We start from the raw sequence: 19505 nt of genomic DNA on the forward strand, positions 1-19505 counted from the left end.
GAGAATGTAAAAGCAGTTAGTACATTGCTTGCAGGCAAAAAGTATGCAAAATCCGCAAACGTCCCGCCGATTTCGGGACGGAAGCTATCCGTCAAATCTATGAAATCGTTAGAACTCAAAGGTTTCCGACATCAACCAAACTGTTCTCCTGGGTTATTCGTACCCCTTCTTATTATGTAGATTTTATAGGCATACGTTTCAGGTTACGAGAAGCTTAATTCGTCAATGAAGTGTTCTTGTGATCCTGTAGTTCAAGTGGGTACCGATCGTTATTCGACCACTCTTCATTCAAAATTAAAAAATCCATCGCCAGCTATCGGCTTATGCTAGCATGGGTTTTAAGAACCGAGCACGGAAATTATTGATGTGAAAGCTCGTCAGCGATAATGCTGGACGATATAGTGTGAAGTAGCAAGCAAATGACTCCACAATTTTCACAAATGTTCTATCGTGATATAGCCTACGGTCATCTCAATTATTTTCGATGAGTACAGGTACCCGTTGCTTTATGGCTACTATCTTCTATTCTGTATATTGACTGAGATCAAGGCAGGACTTCTCTGAAACTGCTCAAATTACAACTTATCCTGTTATAAGTAGCCTACACCAACAGGGTAGAAATTATTGCTGTTGCTGAAGGTAGGGTAGTTTATGAAAGAAATATCGTCAACAAAACTATGAACACACCGGCAATTGACACCGCGGAATTTGACACAACGGAACTGGACACCTCCAAATTGATGGTGATTCCTGTGGTCTTGGCCGCACCCGTTTATGAACCAACCCTTTGTACACCCTATGTCAAATCGAGTGTGCATTTGATCGAAGCCTTGCGCATTACCAACATTGAAGAATACTCATCCGTTGAACTAAGTCGACATGGTAACTGTATCATTCCAGGGCAATTTGCAAAAAATTCTCGGCTATGTGGCTATCCCCTCTTTCTCCAATAAGGTGTATGTGAGGGTGGTGGTGAACTGTCGCTTTGCATCCACTTCTGGGTGGCTGTGGTCTTTGGGTTGATCGTCGGTTTGCTCGCGGTGGCGATCATAAGTGTCAATTCTCTCATTCTTGGATTGATTGCCACAAATCCGACAATGAGAAAACAGCATCAAGCCATAAAAGGTGAGTACATTTTAATGAAGCTGCATATTTGATAGTGGTAATAGTTCAATTACCTCATAACTCTGATCATGATATGTATTGGCGAGATTTCAATACGACTATTCAAGATTCAGGCTAGACGACAACGACAAGTGGCGAATATACTTGGTCACATTTAGCATATATTCTAAGTCGCGATCAATCGGACTGAAAACAGTAACCATTGAAGCTGAGTTATATCTATTTATCAAGAATGGTGTGAACCTGAACTCATGCGAGTTCGCGATCGACCCTAACCTGTGACGGTATTCGGTATTCGGTATTCGGTATTACAAACACCATATACCCAAAGCGTATGGATAGACATTTGTTTTTAAAGTCGTCGCGGGCAATAAAAACATTTAGAAACAAAAACGTTACGTTGACTGATTATATTATTAATTGACTAATCCAATGACAACCTGGTGTTAGAAATCAAGTCCAAACCACCGCACACCGTCGTTTGAAACGCCGATGCTATCTCCAATATTTATTCGTACATTTGCCATAAAGCAATTAGTATCATGCTGTTGCGTTTCGACGACCGTGCAATGTATACTTGAAGGGGAAGCCTGTCAGTTCTGCACTGATCACCTTATCTAATCTATTGTAATCTATTGAACGATTAAAATCCAACATGCATAAAATGCACGTTGATATTACGGAAACATTGGGTGAATGTAAAATTGCATCTGATGTAGGCGCGTCACTTTGTTATGTATTGCATCATATCAATTTATTTCAACTTTCTGCGGTTTCTTAATATCGTATTCTATATTCCGACTGATAAGACTATTCAACACATATTTTAAGGCGGACAAAGTAAGAGTGGTTTCAGAGGTTATGGAGCGCACTGATGTCGAATATGGCCTAAGGTGTTTCAAATTAGCTCTCGTTTTGGAGATAACTTAAGGTATATTTTGACTAAAATCTCATATTTTCGCTGTAAGGGCTAGAGCAGCGGTTCTCAACCGGGGGTCCGCGGACCCGTAGGGGTCCGCGAAGCAATTTCAGGGGGTCCGCGAGACCATTAAATTTTTAAAATGGTTGTTAACCTATTTTTTATTTTATTTTTTAATTTGAGAAAGCATGAGGCAGTTTCGCACCGCAACTGCTAAAACCTCATGACTCATATCATCATAATAATCGTCTGACATGAACTATCGTAGTGTGGAAATTCAGCTTCATTGCCAATTTTCCAATAACCTGCTGATAAAAACATATTGCTGTTTAGAGACGTTTTGTTGGTGTTTGTGAAAAAAATAAAAATATGGAGATGATAACGTCAATTAGGGTGACGTCGTAATATCTGAGAAACCTTCTCGATTTGAAGTTGTCAGTCTCATCAAATTAGTGAACAGTCGTTTGAAATGAAAATTTCCGAAGTGTTTCCCTAATTTGTCCCAATGCAGGGATTGAAACCTCGCCACGCGAAATCCATTTTATCCTGTGATATATATAACCACTATTTGAACAGTTTCTTGGAGGTACAAAACTTCAATATACAATTGAATAGTATATTCATATTGAAATGAACCTGAATGTTGTCGGCTGTCACTCGTCATAAATCGGACAATGTTATACCTGCTCTTAAAGCTCGGTTATCAATCAGATTTGGCGCATTCTTATTGCGGATGCCCTATCGACAAGGCTGTTTTTGTGATGAACAAGGAGTGTTTCGTTGCTATCAAAGCATGACTCTCCAACCCTGGAATTCATATCACCAGTTATATTGGTATGCAGCCTTGTCTTGTTAATGTTCAATTGTTCATGGTCGAAAATGTTTGCTCGTCAATATATATGTAAACCCGAACAGAACAAGTAGTTTCATAACAGTCTTTCTAAGGTTGGAAAACTTGGATCCATTCTTTGGCGAATAAAATTTGTCTACACTTGTAGATTAGGATTTCACTTTGGCGGTAGAAACTCTCTGCCGGCCGATCAAAATGCCGTCGCGGGCCGGATTCGGCCCGCGATCCGTATGTTGCCCGTCCGTGCGCTAGATGCTGGGCGTGATATGTTCATAAAATATATGTTTCCTCATTTTGGTGCCATAAATGTTGCGATCACATCAAAGTATCGTCGGAAGCGTTATGCGTTAATATTGAATTAGCCTCCATCTAGATTTGCGGAAATGGTTTTCGGCACTCCTCGTTCATATCAAAACGAAGGCGCGGATTTCCAAGAAACGACCACGTACTTCAAGAAATACAGCAGCAAAATTAGCTTCGAAGTATTAAAAGTCTACCAATTTCTACATAAATAGTATGATGTTATTTTCAAGAAAAATCGTTTATTTCGCGGTGTATCACACGCGTGGTGTCGGGGCTCTCTATCGCCCTAAAAATTTAATTCCTCATCAAACTCTCAGATCAGTCTACTATGCCTTAATTCACTGCTATCTTATTTATGGGATCCTAGTTTGGGGACCTGCTGCGAAAAAACATCTGCAGAAATTGCAAGTCTTGCAAAACCGAGCCATACGAATTCTCTGTCGGAAATCTAGATATGAGAATTGTAATAGCATGTATCGTAGCGTTGGAATATTGAAAGTGGAAGACGTTTTCAAATTTGAGGTAATGAAATTCATGCATAGTTATCATCAGGGTGAACTGCCACTATATTTTGATAATCTGTTCAAAATACCTTCAGATACCCACCAACATCATACCAGATTTTCTTCTAACTTGTCTCTGTCTGTGCAACACCACTCTACCAGTCTAGTACAAAATTCAATCAGTTTTATTGGTGTCAATGTTTGGAATAAGCTGCCACCTAATCTCCGCAATTTAGACTCTTGTGCTTTTAAAAAACAATGTTTTCATTCTCTTATCTCTAACTACCGCTAAATTGTATTTGTGTTGTATTACAAATTGGTCCGTGATACTGTATCTTATTTTTCCTATCGTTCGTTGGATTATTTTAATTTAATTTAATTTTATTTTATATTTTTGCATTAGTTATCGACTGTGAAAATTGCTCCTGTCCCGGGTGGCTCGGCTCTGAAGACTATGTCATATCGAGCCTCCCGTCTACCTTGCATGTCGCATTTCACTGTTACATTTTTTGTAGTGTTATGTTGATATGTAATGTATACGAATAAAGATTCTCTCTCTCTCTCTCTCTCTCTCTCTCTCTCTCTCTCTCTCTCTCTCTCTCTCTCTCTCTCTCTCTCTCTCTCTCTCTCTCTCTCTCTCTCTCTCTCTCTCTCTCTCTCTCTCTCTCTCTCTCTCTCTCTCTCTCTCTCTCTCTCTCTCTCTCTCTCTCTCTCTCTCTCTCTCTCACAAGCCTCCAGTTCATATTTGCACAAAACAGATGAAGATTGCATCATAATAGAGCTAAAATTGAACTAAAACTTGAGGGGGTCCGCGAGGGTCCGTGACGGTCAAAAGGGGTCCGCGAAGCCAAAAAGGTTGAGAACCACTGTAGTAGGGCATTTTATGAGATGTTTCTCAACACTGTAAACTAAATTGTATTGTTTATTAAATTGGTAATAGTTATGGTGGGCTCTGGCGGTACATATAGATCAGGGGCTCCCAACCTCCTCCCATGTATAACCGGCAGCATTGTAACATCAAAAACTGCTGCGGGCCGCAGAACATTATTACCATGTAATCGTAAGCTATACTATTAAATTCACTGTTTGTGCTAGTCGTACGGACGTTTAATGTCTGTGCATTCTAAAGTAATAATGAAATCTTTTAGATTCTACAGCACAATTAGATCACAATTTACCTCACATCTTGAAGTTAATGAGAAGCTATATGTATTCACAAATATAATTTATGCGTGTATGATTGCCAGATCCGTAATCGGAATAATACGCAAATTTGGTTATAAAATAATGCCAAAAAATTTTCTCTTGATTGATTTTCTCTAGTCTGGTATATAGCTGAATTGTATATTAAATCAATAATCAATAATCGTCAGATTCTATTTTCCTCCGCCCAAGACAGTTACAGAATGTAAAATTCGATATAGAAGATACGATGCAATGAACAGACATGAGCATGCCGAAACAACTAGTTGCGGTCTCTTGATCTGGCAAACATCTTGGCCCAGGGCCCGATGTTATAGTTTTTACGATGTTTCGATGTTCGTCGGTACGTGTTAGTCTGTCTGTCTTTCTTACTTTGTTTGTTTCCTTCATTCTTCATCGGATCTTTTACTGGGCTTCTTTGTCGCCGTAAGCACATCGACGCGGGGAAAGAGGAGCCCAAAACAACCGCCGACGGCCGAACTTCAACCCAGGCCGCATGCTCAAGTGGCGGCAACGCTCACCCGTACGCTATCTCCCAAGAATATATGAATATTTTCGGGTGACACTCGTCAGGGGTAATAATCAGAAACTAGTGAATTGGAAAGAACATTTTATATCAGCTATCATATAACACAATATGTCGTTGCCGGCATGAAATTTCGAAAAGTACTATTTTTAGATAGTACACTAAGTCCTTGTGTTAGCACAGACTTGTTTGGCGGTCCACCGCAAGCCACCAAAATGAAAGTGTGAACGGACGTGTGTATTAAGATGGTTGACCAAGTATAAAGCTCACTATTTTCAAGTCAACACAGATTTGTCGACCATACCGCTCATATTTTTAGTTGTTCATAAGAAGCTCGATATTTTCATATTTTCTTTCAGAGTAACCGAGTGTTCTTTAGAAATAGGCCAAGTTGATTGCCATTACGAAGTTATCCACACTTTTATCTACGTTTTAATAACTATCTATAAATCGCCTCACTTCCTGATGATTATATTCAGGCAGAACCACTCCTAAAAGAAGGTTTGGTACATCATTACAATATACCAAACGGTCTCCTGAAAAATAATGTTTGTTATAATATATTTCAGTGCTTTTCAACCTTTGGGATGGTACGCACTTGTGCGAATTAAAAGCAATTGCAGTGCGGATGATGATCCGGATGAGGTCGGATAAATATCGTAAATAATTGTTAGTTTTACCGACGTGGAATAATTCAAATGAACCTGATACGACGCAATTGTAAAAACTTGTTTGAGTTACGACGCACCACTAATCGAGCTTTGACAATAACTTTGTCTCTCACAAGCCGTCGTGGATTAATATTTTCGCATTATAATTGTTACGTAACCAAAAGCCTGGTTTGAAAGCCAGTGTAGTGGCAGACATACAGTGTATCCGACCGTCTGACCCGGCATAATATTTTCGTTACAACAGATCGATTAGTGCGAGGCACGAGGATAGTAGTAAATACCATCATTACAGACTAACAGTTGCGAGTTGCTGCAAGTCAAATATTTACCCCTTCAAGTGTTAATAAAGTATGGGTCGCAATCTGAGTTAACACTGTGCCAGAGATATCTGTTGATATGTATGTAATACTTGTTGAATTTATTGCAAAAATCCTGTGATAGTTTTTACATATCCAAGGTCACTGTGTATGGTACCCGTAGCCAATAAGCGAGATTGGTCGTTGAGAATCGGCCAAATTTTTATAGAGACACTTTAATTTGTGGATATCTGTTATTAATATCGATTATTCAACTCAACCAGCGCGACAATGCCGTCTCATAAACTCATTGATACCGATTTGAACAGTGGCACATTGCAATCCCCACTATATGTTGTTATCATCACCGGTTCGCTGATCATCTATTCCCTGCCATTATATCAAAAGCCATTCGTGTTAGCCAGTTATGTACTCTCAAATATGGTGAAGACAATAGTCTCTACTTATTGTTGTCAAGGAGTTCACTGTTATGATATTTCAGGTTGATGAATATTATATAACTAATCTATTAGATTTTGCAGTTGTCGTATGATTTTCATTGTGTCGCAATATATGTTGTCATTTCCTCAACGCGGTAATATGGCTGGTTTAAAAAAATGACCCTCCATCGCGTAATCGAACCTCGGTATCCGCATGACAGGTGGGAATACTCACCACCATTGTTGTCATTGCTTTATCATGACTGTGCGCAAACTCACTAACAGTCTGCGTGGTCTTTTCGACGGCTGTGATGAGCAGCATCCAGGACGAAACAGCACACTTCCCCAAAACGCGTACGCCTGACGTATCCATTTATTTCGTTAAACTTACTGCGCAAGTGTGAGTCGCGGGTAACGGCGTGCAGCGGACTTATCCATTAAATCTTTCGGCTTGGTTCGTAAGTTGGCTCTAATCACGCGACGCCCGATAAATTATTCAGTCAAAAGATGATTTTTTCAATGATATTCGTACTTACCCTGCATATTCTACAATAATGTATTTTCTTCTTTCACATAATCGTTCACAAAATTAAAAATTGTTGCCTCGTTGGAACCAACGTTTCTAGCTAACCATGTTCAATGTTTATCTTCACACATATGCTATATAGGCGTCGAATCAGGGAAGGCCGGATATGTCGCGGTTACTCAGTAATTACTGCAATTTCGTCTTCAGCACAACAGCGATGGCTAATTGTGTGGTTCGAAAAATAATTATCACCATGCATGTCACAAAACGGGATTGATAGGCTACCTACGGGAATTTAGCAATTTAATTAATTAGTATAGGCCAAGTTTTTAATGCACTAACATAGCGAGAAAATTGCACTTAATTTTGACAAAGGTTGCAGTAAAAAGTTGCATTTATAATTTTAGTTGAATTAGTAGGGTATGAGATACTCGAAAGGCTCCGTTGTATAACCTAGTTCCTGCAGAGCTGTCAAATTTGTTACTTTGCCATTTCATGGACATTCTGGCAAGACCGCCAAAATTACATTTTTTGCTGGTACACAGCAAGAAAATTACGCAATGCGGTAATATATTTTTCTCCCAAAAAGCCAAACAGCATAGCGATAACCTTCTCTCCCTAAAAAAGTCCAATAACATACCCGGAACTCCCTAGATCTGCAAACTTGACTCAGAGCGTTGCAGAAACACTCACTCTTGGTGACTTTAACAAAATCAATAGCCCGAATAACGTGACCCAGTGAAAATGTAATTTTCCACGGTATCGTCTCAAATTTAAACGACAGAAATAATAAAGCGACCTATTTACATATTGTTCGGACAAGGTCGTGCTTGGCGAGGATAGTTGAACTTCTTGCTTACAAGCCATTGTGTCATAGATAACAGTGAGATGCAGCTAACCCATCATGTAGGTCTTTGTTATGCAAATAAATGAGAATAGAACCATACTAAGAATAGTTTATAGCATGTTTTTAAATCGATCCTTCACATTTTTACGCAATATTAGATCAAACTTGCAGTAAAATATGGTATAGAGAACAGAGAAAATTTGCAAAACGTTGCACTATAAAATCCTTTTAAACTGCCTAAAATATCATCGTATATAGATTCTGAGAATCTACGAAGCTGTCAGCAGCTGTACAAAAAAGTTGCAAAAGCTGCAAAAACTTGCCCTACTAATTAGTCATGACACGAATATATAAACGACGCCAGAGGTCAAGAACGTGACATTGCTGCACATGTTGATTTGGAGGTGCGAATGCTGCACGCCGAGAAACACCGTCTCCATTTTGAATTGGACGAGCAAATACACGTTCCTTATTGGTGGTTTTTTAATCGTAGCGTGAAATCGGACAGCGTGTTATTGTTTATGTAGACAGCTTCTCAGTCAACGCATCGAAGGTTTGCGCACTGACATCAGCAGCACCAAACAAATTACGTAGGAGCGAGTATGTTTCTGGTCCAACTGATGAGAGTAGACACGCTCTTTTTTCTCCATGTTGGAAATGCCGTAAATTCCTAGGTGATGGTTGAATCGCTGAAGATATTGGTCCCATTTCTCCTTTGACTTTACGAACGGATCAAACTTGGGAGCGGCGGCTCCAGGTGTTGACGTGCCGGGACTCAACCTCTTCGTTAATTGCGCCATCTCTGTCATGACTTTTGCCATTGCTTCGTCATGCTTAGCTTGTTGTTGCATCATCATCTCTTGCTGCTTCTCAAGCATTTTCAAAATACCCGATTCTATGATATATATTCGTCGCAGAAATAACTATGAATCCGACTTCTGACACCAATTGTTATGTTCTTGATCTTGTTTGAACAATAACTCATACGACGAGGTTGCAATATGAAATCGGTATATTATCAGCAGAATAACTTTAAGACTGGCGACTAGGGCTGGGCACAATGATTCGAGTACTCGAATCTGAATCGAGTATTAATTATAATGATTCGACTACTCGAATCTGAATCGAGTATTAATTATAATGATTCGAGTCGAGTAGTAAAATACGATTTTTTCGAGTACTGAAATTATACGCTCCTCGCCACTGAAAATTAATTTATCAACGAGAATTATAGTTTAGATACTAATTTTCACTGTTGAAGCCTTGAAACATTGATTGGCCGCATAGTAGCATACAAAACATATAGTACAAAGTTACGAACGTTACCGGAAACAGCACATTTCCGAAGTCCTGATCATCCCACGATATTGTCACCAAGTGCAATAAAATCGGTATGGTCGAAAATTAGTAAAGTATCTTTAAGGTGCTGGTTAACAAGAATTATATTCTTTTTGGTCGCATAAAAGGTACATATTCGAACTTGATATATTGCATTCTGCTGTGACGTCATAATGAGAGATACTCGATTACTCGATTCGACTCGAAGCATATTACGTGATTCAGAATCGAATCACCCAGGTACTCGATTTTGCCCAGCTCTACTGGCGACACGATCCAGAGTGAAGGTTTGTTTGTTTGTTTGTTTTGTGGTATTCATGGTGTTTATCGACTACTATGGTCATTTACACCAGGCCGATATTGTTCATTATTTCCCGTAACTGCCGGCTTATAGCACGGCCCACCTCTAGGCTTTTTGTAAGACACCGCTTACGCGGATGAGGTGGCGAGGAGGAGCCTAGGTAAACCTCCAACACTTAGGTAATGGAATTCTGAAGTCGACCTCGGTCGGACTCGAACCCGCATCCATTGGTGTTGCAGCCGCGGATTATACCACTGCGCTATCTCGCCACACCGGAGTGAAGGTAAACGAAAATACGATAGAGAACAGAGCACAAGGGTATAAATACAAGCACGACACACGAGGAAATAATGATTGGCGGTAATTACTAATCCTAGACAAATAAAAGAGAAACGATATCAACGTAAACTGCACGAACATAACACATAACGTTGTCTTCAATATATCTTCCAAGATTAGTTCTAAGAAGCAAAATAAATGTCATCGTGATTACTTTTCCAATGTAATCGTAATCGTAATGGACTACTTCCAGAATTTGCCGTAATCGTAATCGTAATCGCGCGACTCAGAAGTAATCGTAATCACAGTCAATTGCATTCATGAAGTAATCACCCCATGTCTGCTCAGGACCGTAACAATACTTCGTCATCCCCACCCCCAATCGTTGGTCTTGGGCCCCCCATAGGGTGATAAACCGAACATCTGGGGGATTCGTGCCCCAGAACACCTCAGGCTGTACGCTTTTTGTCTCTACTTATCAGCCGCATTGGGTTTACTTTTTAGTCAGTTATCTGAATTCGCCTAAACCCGTCAATCACGAAAAATTTCTATAATTCATGATTGAATCGGTCAATATGATGGAGAATTGTTGGCCTATATATGTTGATATCAATTTTATATTCTCTCTCGGTTCACGTAATCAGATTTACCGGCAGATCTGAGTGAGGTGTGTTGGACAAGGTAGGACCCCTAAAAATAATTAAACATCTTTGAGCGGACCCTTTGGTATAATGACTTCGTTACATGATGCTTTTTCGTGACCTCTCATCTGCTATGCTTGTGCACATTTCTACTAATCAAGCGTATTTTTTGTGGGGGAAGGGTACCCAATAATCAAGATATTTAGCATAAATTTTCAAAGAAATACTTTATAGTTGATATCAATTCACGAAAGAACTTTGGAACCCCTTCGAGTTCGCCTCCCCTCAATTTGGGGATTTGGGGTGCGGCAGTTACGGTCCTGGTGTTGCTGATCTACGGCAAGAAATGAACTGCCTTAAAATGGATATTCACAATTACAAATGCAATTACAAACGTCATATCTATCCACGATCTCGATCGGTTCTTGCGCTACTTACTAAAGTGGTTATGGTTATGTATTCTAACTACTTGCACTTCTTTGACGGATTTTAAGCAGAAATGCTTAATTTCCTATAATTTGAATTTTTATAAGAAGAAAGCGGATTTGGATGTTTCGATCATGTTTACGCCTGAAATTCTCTTATTGCAGCAAATATGTCTTGTTATTAGTTGTTGTTTGTCAAACGCGCTGATGCATCTTGCGATTTCGGACCCACTACTAAATGCTAAAAGTATAGGAATTTCGATGAAATCTAATTTTTGATAACGCTACTTACTTGAGCACCTTTCCGATCGTCATTTTTGTTAGTTCCAGTTGACGTAGTTTTGACATGTCTTGCCAATCACTATCCTTCTACTTGTAATCAGTGTTGGGATGACCCGAGTAATGGCTTGACTCAGAGTAGAGTAAACTTTTGGTATGTCATGACTTAAGTCTTGTCACTTTGCAATAGTGACTTTACTTGACTCGGCGTTTCGGAAATGTGGACTGACTCATGAATCGGAGCAAAATTCAGGAGTCAATTGCAAGTCAACAACTAATCGGTATCGACCAAATCGCTCTATCTTGTATTTGTGTCGATTGTTCGCAATACGCTGGTGTGACTTGTGCCAGCTACCAGTCACTCAAGGATTGCGTGTTTTACTGCTCACAATTAAATTGGCCGCAGAAAAAGTGTTCACAGATTAAACGAAGCATACATTGTTGCACGGTAGTAAATTAATCAAATAGCGATGAATCGCTGCCCTACAGACTGCACACATTACTCGGTACTCACGTTAATCAACCCTCTTTAGCACTTCGGTACCAACCTGAGAACCCATGCTGACTTATTTTACCATATATGCCTAAACTTCAGCTAACGCCAACTCTGATCTTATAGATCACCGCTGACAAACCTTACGCTAACCCTGAACTACATGGGACGAAAGAATCGATCAAGCGGTGTCGCCAATCACGCCTGTCAAATAGGTCGGAGCATGGACCGAAGCCGGATTGCAGCTGGATCAGTACTTTTTCTGATGTGGCCGGAGTCGGATCGGAGCCGGATCAGTACCTACTAAGAATAGGACAGCCTTACCTTCTTCCACCCTCGAGCAGAGGTGGTCAAAGTACTAAAGAAAGCTGCTCATGTAGAAGCAGAAGAAGTGACGAAAAAATCCACTCATGTACTAGTAGAAGTACTTCTTCCATAAGCAACCAAAACTACTTGAAGTAAAAGTAGAATTGACTGACTGTAAATCTACTGAAGCAAGTAAGTAGTAGTGAAAACGATCGTAATTCGTTCGCATGGATTGTCAAAAGCTGCAAATTGAGCTATGCGAAAATTACAGAGCTTGATTCATATTGATGCAAACCAGGAGGTATCCAATTTTCGACAGCATAAGCGTTCGTCCGCATCATGGGATGAAAATGGGAGTATTGATTTGGAAATGCGATACTAATCCTCTGTTTACTCGAACAGCCCGTATCCGCATGGCGCCTTCCCCCATATTATAAGGCCCGTAGTTTATTCGAAGAGCAATACAGATAAGTTGTATAGGATACGCTGTAAACACTTTGCCCGATTAGTAAACGTTGATATAAATATGGTGGATCGTAAAAATATCACATGGTGTAGCTTTATTTCCGGAAATTAAAGGCATTACTACATTTTCTGCTATACTTCAACATGTATAATCTCCAGAAATATGAAGTAAAACTCAAATTATGATACTGGGAATTGAAAGTGAAATAACAATACAACTTCTGAACGCGGAACAGACTTTATTCTAGAAAAGTTTCAAGGGTGGTATGCTAAAACAGGTCTAAATCTAAAATAAATCAGAGTCCACTTTTCCAGATTAGTACACGCCATGGACTGCTAGATTACGATATGATAAGCAAATGCTAGATTGCGAAACATCAGTTTCAAACGTTATGAAGGGCCGGCCATATATACTGTGATGAAATATTTCGTTTGGTCAAAAATGCGGTGAGAACGGAACCACGCAAACCGCTAGCTAAATTATATTCACCGATACTTTCGTGAAATCATACTGGTCACTCCATATCCACTGTGCGCGAAGCGTGACGAAAATTTTGGGCTTTACTCAACTTTTTTGAAAAGAGAATGTTGCTACTCCGTGAAAACAGCCCCGAAATTCCCCATCTATCTTCCTGATTGGAGGATTAAACTACTTCTACTTGACAAACTGAAAATAGCGAAACGTAAGTAAATAGATCACAAAATATTACCAAGTAAAAGTAGAATTAGCGGGAAATTTGATATACTTGAGTAAGTACCCAAGTAGCGGAAAACTATTTGAGTGCTTCAAAAAAGTAGAAGTACTTCGTTACTGATAACCTCTGTGTAAATCCTGTTTCTGTGTGTAATGCAATATCTAATACCAATGTGTAATTGCCGACGGACTGTCAATGTCCGAAATCATTGAGACACTGCGCTGGCAATGTTTCCAAATGTAAATGCAGATATGGTCAAAGCATGCTCGGCATCCTATAAGGATTAGCAGTAACCCCTTACGATTTTAATCACTTACAAGTGAGTCGCAATTTCAGAGACCTCCATAAAATTACTTCCAGTTGAAGTAGAACATGAGATCTAAAAAGTACTTTCAAAAACTCAAAAAATTCAAAAATACGATGAGGTCGAAGGTTCGCATACATTTAGCAAACAATGAAATCTCCAAATCTGTCCTAATATCATATTGCTTCATTGCAAGATAGCACGATCACAACATCGCAGGATTTGGATACAATAAAGATATAGGGGAGGATCGAAATGAATTGGAGTAGTGTTTTAATCAGACATCCTACTTGGCCTAGAGAAGAAGTATTTTATGAGACATTCACACTGACTGCGATGCAAAGCAACAGAATAAGATAACATGAAAGGTGGTTTGGGGCAGATTGACTAATTCTCTAGTCCGACTGCGATCCTATTTCTTCAAAATGCAATATGGCTCCAATCCGACCTGTGCCGTATCAAAATAATGAAGATCGTCTCAATCTCCACCCCAGATCTGACTAAATCGTGCACACAACTCACTGTAGTACTCCGGTCGTATAAGTTAAAGTTAAAGAATTCGGCTGTATCAGCAGAAATTAGAATTAGTCACCGGCCATAAATGAAAACTAAATCCAGCGCATATTTAGTCAATGGACTATTCATCCATGCCAAGCGCTAATAAAAGGACTATAGAAGTCTAACATGAAATGGCATGTGTTGGGAGGCGATGACGATATGTCAAAATCGTGCTTCGGTGATCGAGAGCGCCGGCTAATAGTTTATTCATGATTCTGAAATGTAAATATTAATGACACAACACATTGGTAGAATTTGAAGAGCATTTTTGCGATACAGAATTCAATATACAATTGTATAGTATATTCATATTGAAATGATTGGTAGGAATCGAATCCTTCACGGTTATTCCCGAGAGTAAAGCTTCTGCTGTCATTGTTTCCTGTCCACCTAAACACGAGTGACACATCGCGGAGGTCTACATATCCAGGTACTATCGTATTTAATTATTAACACTTATCTTTGTCAGAGTTTCTCATTCCTTGTTTATTTAGTTAGCTTTGGTAACTATGTGTTGAACCGTCCTTATCCTGTTTGGTAAATAATAAAGTTTGTTCATGTTGTGATTCGAGATAGTAGATCTTTGGTTCACAAACTTTGCGCTGGAATTGATTCTCAGGTGTGCAGTGAATCTTTTAGAAATTTAGTAAAATAAATGTATCAATATTTAAAATATAAAGCATGCAAACAAGCATAGGCGACTTAGAGAGGTCTAACTGCTTCAATATACCCGCGTAATGAAATGAAACCAATTACAGGTATGGTGATAGAGTTGGCTGGTAATTGCCACGTCGTGATATCATTGGCTGGGATATTGCAGAGAAGGCAAGTGAGGTATTGTCTGACCAGCCTTTAGAATGAGTAATAGAAAATCGTGAGAGCCTTCAATTATTGGTACTTTTCGTCGATGTTCGTGAATGATTAATTTCAAGCATTTTTATTCCAAACCACGCGATTTGCATAAGTAGGGCTATTGTTCAGAAGTAGGCTATAGCGCGAATGGTGAGGCACAGACGAGCAACGGCTTGCCTGTGAAATGGTAATTCGTCATAAACAGCTAAGAATTTATAATAACTGGTATACTAATCAATTTCCATTTTCACACTGTTTCCGAAAATAAATAAAAAACGACCCTTCGCTGTCTAACTTGGTCTAAGATTGTTTGTTTGTGGTATTCATTGTGTTTGTCGACTATTATGGTCATTTACACCAGGTCAATTTCTTCATATTTATTCCGTAGCTGCCGACTTTTAGCACGTCCCACTTCTAGGCTGTTACAAGGCACCGCTTACACGGATGAGATGGCCAGCAGGAGCCTAGATAAACCTCCAACACTTGGGTAGGAATTCTGGAGTCGACTGACGTCGGACTCGAACCCGCAACCCATTGTTGTTGCAGCGATGGATTATACCACTCGACCACTCGGTAGGGAATTGTAAATGACTCGACTTGACTCGATCTAAAAGTATAAAACAAGGAATATACTCGTGACTCGGAACCTTGTGACTTGGTTACAACCCTGTCAACTACACTGTCATTATTAGTATTGTGTTTAATTATTAACAAGTAACTTCGTCAGTCTTCCGCATTCCCTGTTTGTTGCGTTAGCTGATGAAACTATACATTGAAGCGTCATACACTCGCTTAGCAAATAAAAAAGTTTGTTCATGTTGTGATTCGAGTCTTCGAGGTAGTAGATATTTGATTACCAAACTGTGCGTTGGAATGGATTCTCGGGTGTGCTGCAAATCCTTTTAAAATTTTGTAAAATAAAATTGAATCAATATTTAAAAGCAGACGCGACTTACTAACCTCTAACCCAGTGGTTCCCAACCTTTTTCGACCCATCGCCCCCTTTTCAAGCTCAACACCGATTATCACTCCCCAAATTTTGTGTACCGAAAAATGGGCATATGAACTGTAATGACCGGCGGGTTGACTAAAAAAAAAGTCAACTTTTTGTCGAATTTGACACTTTTGTAACTAAATTTCCGTGGATTGACTAAAAAAAGAGGTCAGCCGTTTTGACGCGTCATCGCTCCCCTATCTCCCCCTTCGCTATTTTTGCCCGCTGTCGCCCCCTTTGTCCATTTTCGCCCCCTATCACCCCCTTCGTCATTTTCGCCCCCCTAGACCGCCAAATCACCCTCTGGGGGGCGATATCGCCCACGTTGGGAACCACTGCTCTAACCGCTTCAATTTACCCGAGCAATGATATAAAACCAATTACCGGTATGGCGATAGAGTGGGCTGTTAATTGCAGTGACGTATGGTCAGAAGAGACAAATGAGGCGGTGCATCACCTACCTTTAGCGTGAGTAATAGAATTTCATAAAAACCATCAATTTCTATTGGTGTTTTCTATCGACGTTCATGAATGATCAATTTTGAGCATTTTCATCTCCAAAACCACACAATTTGCATAAGTATTGTTAAAACGTATCGCCCGAATGGTGAGTTGAGTCACATACGAACCAAGATTCGCCTGTTATAGGGTAATTCGCTATAAGCATCTAAGAATTTATAATAACTGTTATACTAATCCAATATTTAATTTCATACTGATTTGGAGAATGAAAATTCCCCCGACCCGTTTTCCCCTGACTTAGACTAGGACTTGACTCGAGCTAAAAGTATAAAACAGTGGTTCTTAACATTTTTTCGAGCAGCACCCTTTTCGAATATGCCAAATTCTGGCACCCCCTATTTCAAGGACGATAGTAAACACAAGGGGTCAGAGTTCGAAGTCCGGTCGGTCTGTTCGTATTGGGACTTCACTATTGGAAATAGCTTAAATCACGCCCGAGGATCTCTCGACTGATTAAATTCGGGATCAAATCAGGGTTGTTATAACAATCATCGCGTGCATGCTTATACCATCTGGATCGAGCCGGTTGTACACACCCCGATTCCCCTCTGCGACTGGCAATACGGGTACGTTAATTGTATTGAGTTTTGTTTTATTGCATTCTGTGACTAGTAAATCAACTCAGATAGTGATAGAGATCTTTGCTTACATTGAGTATAGTACTGTACCCAGTTATTACCTTTCACATGAATGTATTCCAAACAAAGCAACACCATATTAATTAACGTTCATGTGATGTTGCGAGTTACAACACTAAACAGTATCATCCTTATGATACTATGAAGAAATATTCTGAAAATTTAACATGCAGCTCTAAAATACAAATATATTTAGTTAATCATTTTTACCATAAAGCTTCACAGCATCTTTGTCAAATAGTTGCGTAAAAATTCAAATTTTCAATTTTTTCTGGCTGGAAATATTAATATTTTATCTCTGCTGTCACCTCATGGCCTTATTTCACCCAAACAATAACTAAAAACTGCAAAATTTCAATTTTATTTTCCTTTGATAAGGTGGGGAAGTCTTTCTTCTCAAGTTATAACAAAAATATCGCATGTTTCGTCCGATAACTTTATAAAATACATGGTTTGACCGTTAGAAATATATCCGGGTACAAATTTGTTAGATTGCTGTCAGTTGACATTCAAGCATTCTGACACTTATTCTAATGATTACATCGGTAACACCTGTTCATTGGTTTTTTACTTTGTAAATGTTTGTTAGTGTTTTTCTCAATAATAAAAAAATTTGTTATGTCGCATCACGGTAAACCAAAATTTGTATGAAATATTTGACCTAAATGATTCACTAAAGTTTTTTGGAAATATGACAATCAGACCTGTGCTATCCTAAAACATTTTTTGACATAGGTCTAACATGCTAAGAGTAACAGAACTTCACAGCAAACTTACCACAAATTTATAACAAAAAATTTAAATATTTAACTTTCGAAATGAAGCTTCTCCGAGATGGGTATCACATAATCTTTCTAATTTTAGCATAGCCTAGCATTGTCCTACTACTTCCTACTGAAGGCGTTAGATCGAAAAAAAGGGCTTCACAATTTCGAGATTTTGCATTTCCCGTGTCGGTGCATTTTTTTCTCCTTCAAATCCACAATATGCCACAATATGCAGAGTAGAACCAAATTTTTCGATTTTTTGTATATAGCATAGCGACGTCTAGCGACTGTGAAAATTCCATGATGATGGGGGTAGCCATACGCAAGTTAGGTTTTTGACTTGCTAGTCCCCTTAATGTAAAAAGGACTGTCACTCTCAAAAGTGGTACGGTGCCTCTTTCTTCGATCTCGACACGCTGTGCGCTGCGGGATGAACTACCTACATTTCGTGGACGAATACCAGAACGGGAAATTGGCGATCTAGAAGTATGCACAATTAATTTTGCATGAATTATAAGAAACCAGTGCCATCATGGAAGCATGTTGCAAACACTGTGTTCATATATGTCGCGCCAAACGCTACGGAAAATTTCGAGATTCGACTGATTTTGTCGAATGTTAATTTGCAATGAGAACTCGGGGATATATAGACATGTTGTTCTACCATATAATTACATGTTGCGACGCATATCGCCCCTGAGCGTCTCCGCTCTCTTCAAAATCCAAATCGCTTCTTGGTGGGCGCTGGCTTGAAGGTTAAGAAACACTGGTATAAAACAAGGAATATACTTGCGACTTGGTTACATTTCCAACCCTACCCACAATAGCCGGGGCGGATACTTCCCACTCTCCGTATATAGTTCTGGTGAAGTAATCGTTGTCATCCTTGAGTATCGTGTTTAAATATTAATACGTATCTTTATCAGTCTTTCGCATACCCGGTTTGTTGAGTTAGCTTGTGGAACTATGTACTGAAGCGTCATCCACCCGCTAAACAAAGTTATAAAGTTTGTTCATGTTGTGATTCGATAATGTAGATCAGTGATGCCCAAACTGTGTCCTGCAAGAGATTCTCAGTTGTGTCGCGGATCTTTTTCAAAGTTTGTAAAACGTACAATATATGCTCTAACACAGGGGCTCTCAAACAGTGGGCCACACGGGCATTTTGAGGTGCCCCACTGAGGTAATTGGAAAATTATGGATTTTGTGAAAGTTTAGTTATATTTGTTATGTTATTCGCTCAGAACATATATTCATATTAAATAATTGTACGTAAGTAGTCTACATTGAAATTTTCAGCCCACTCAGACGAGACGTAGTGACATGTTTGGAGTCACAATCTAGAAGTCTTAGTTGGGAGATGAAACCGCGCCTTTTTCCCCCTGGCTCCGTCTGATGACAACCTACGGCCAACAGCAACGAAAATAATTTCGATTATG

The sequence above is a fragment of the Botryllus schlosseri genome, chromosome 8, assembly GCF_051294905.1.
Source record: "Botryllus schlosseri isolate E-star chromosome 8, Bs_hap1, whole genome shotgun sequence".
NCBI classification, from domain to species: Eukaryota; Metazoa; Chordata; class Ascidiacea; order Stolidobranchia; family Styelidae; genus Botryllus; species Botryllus schlosseri.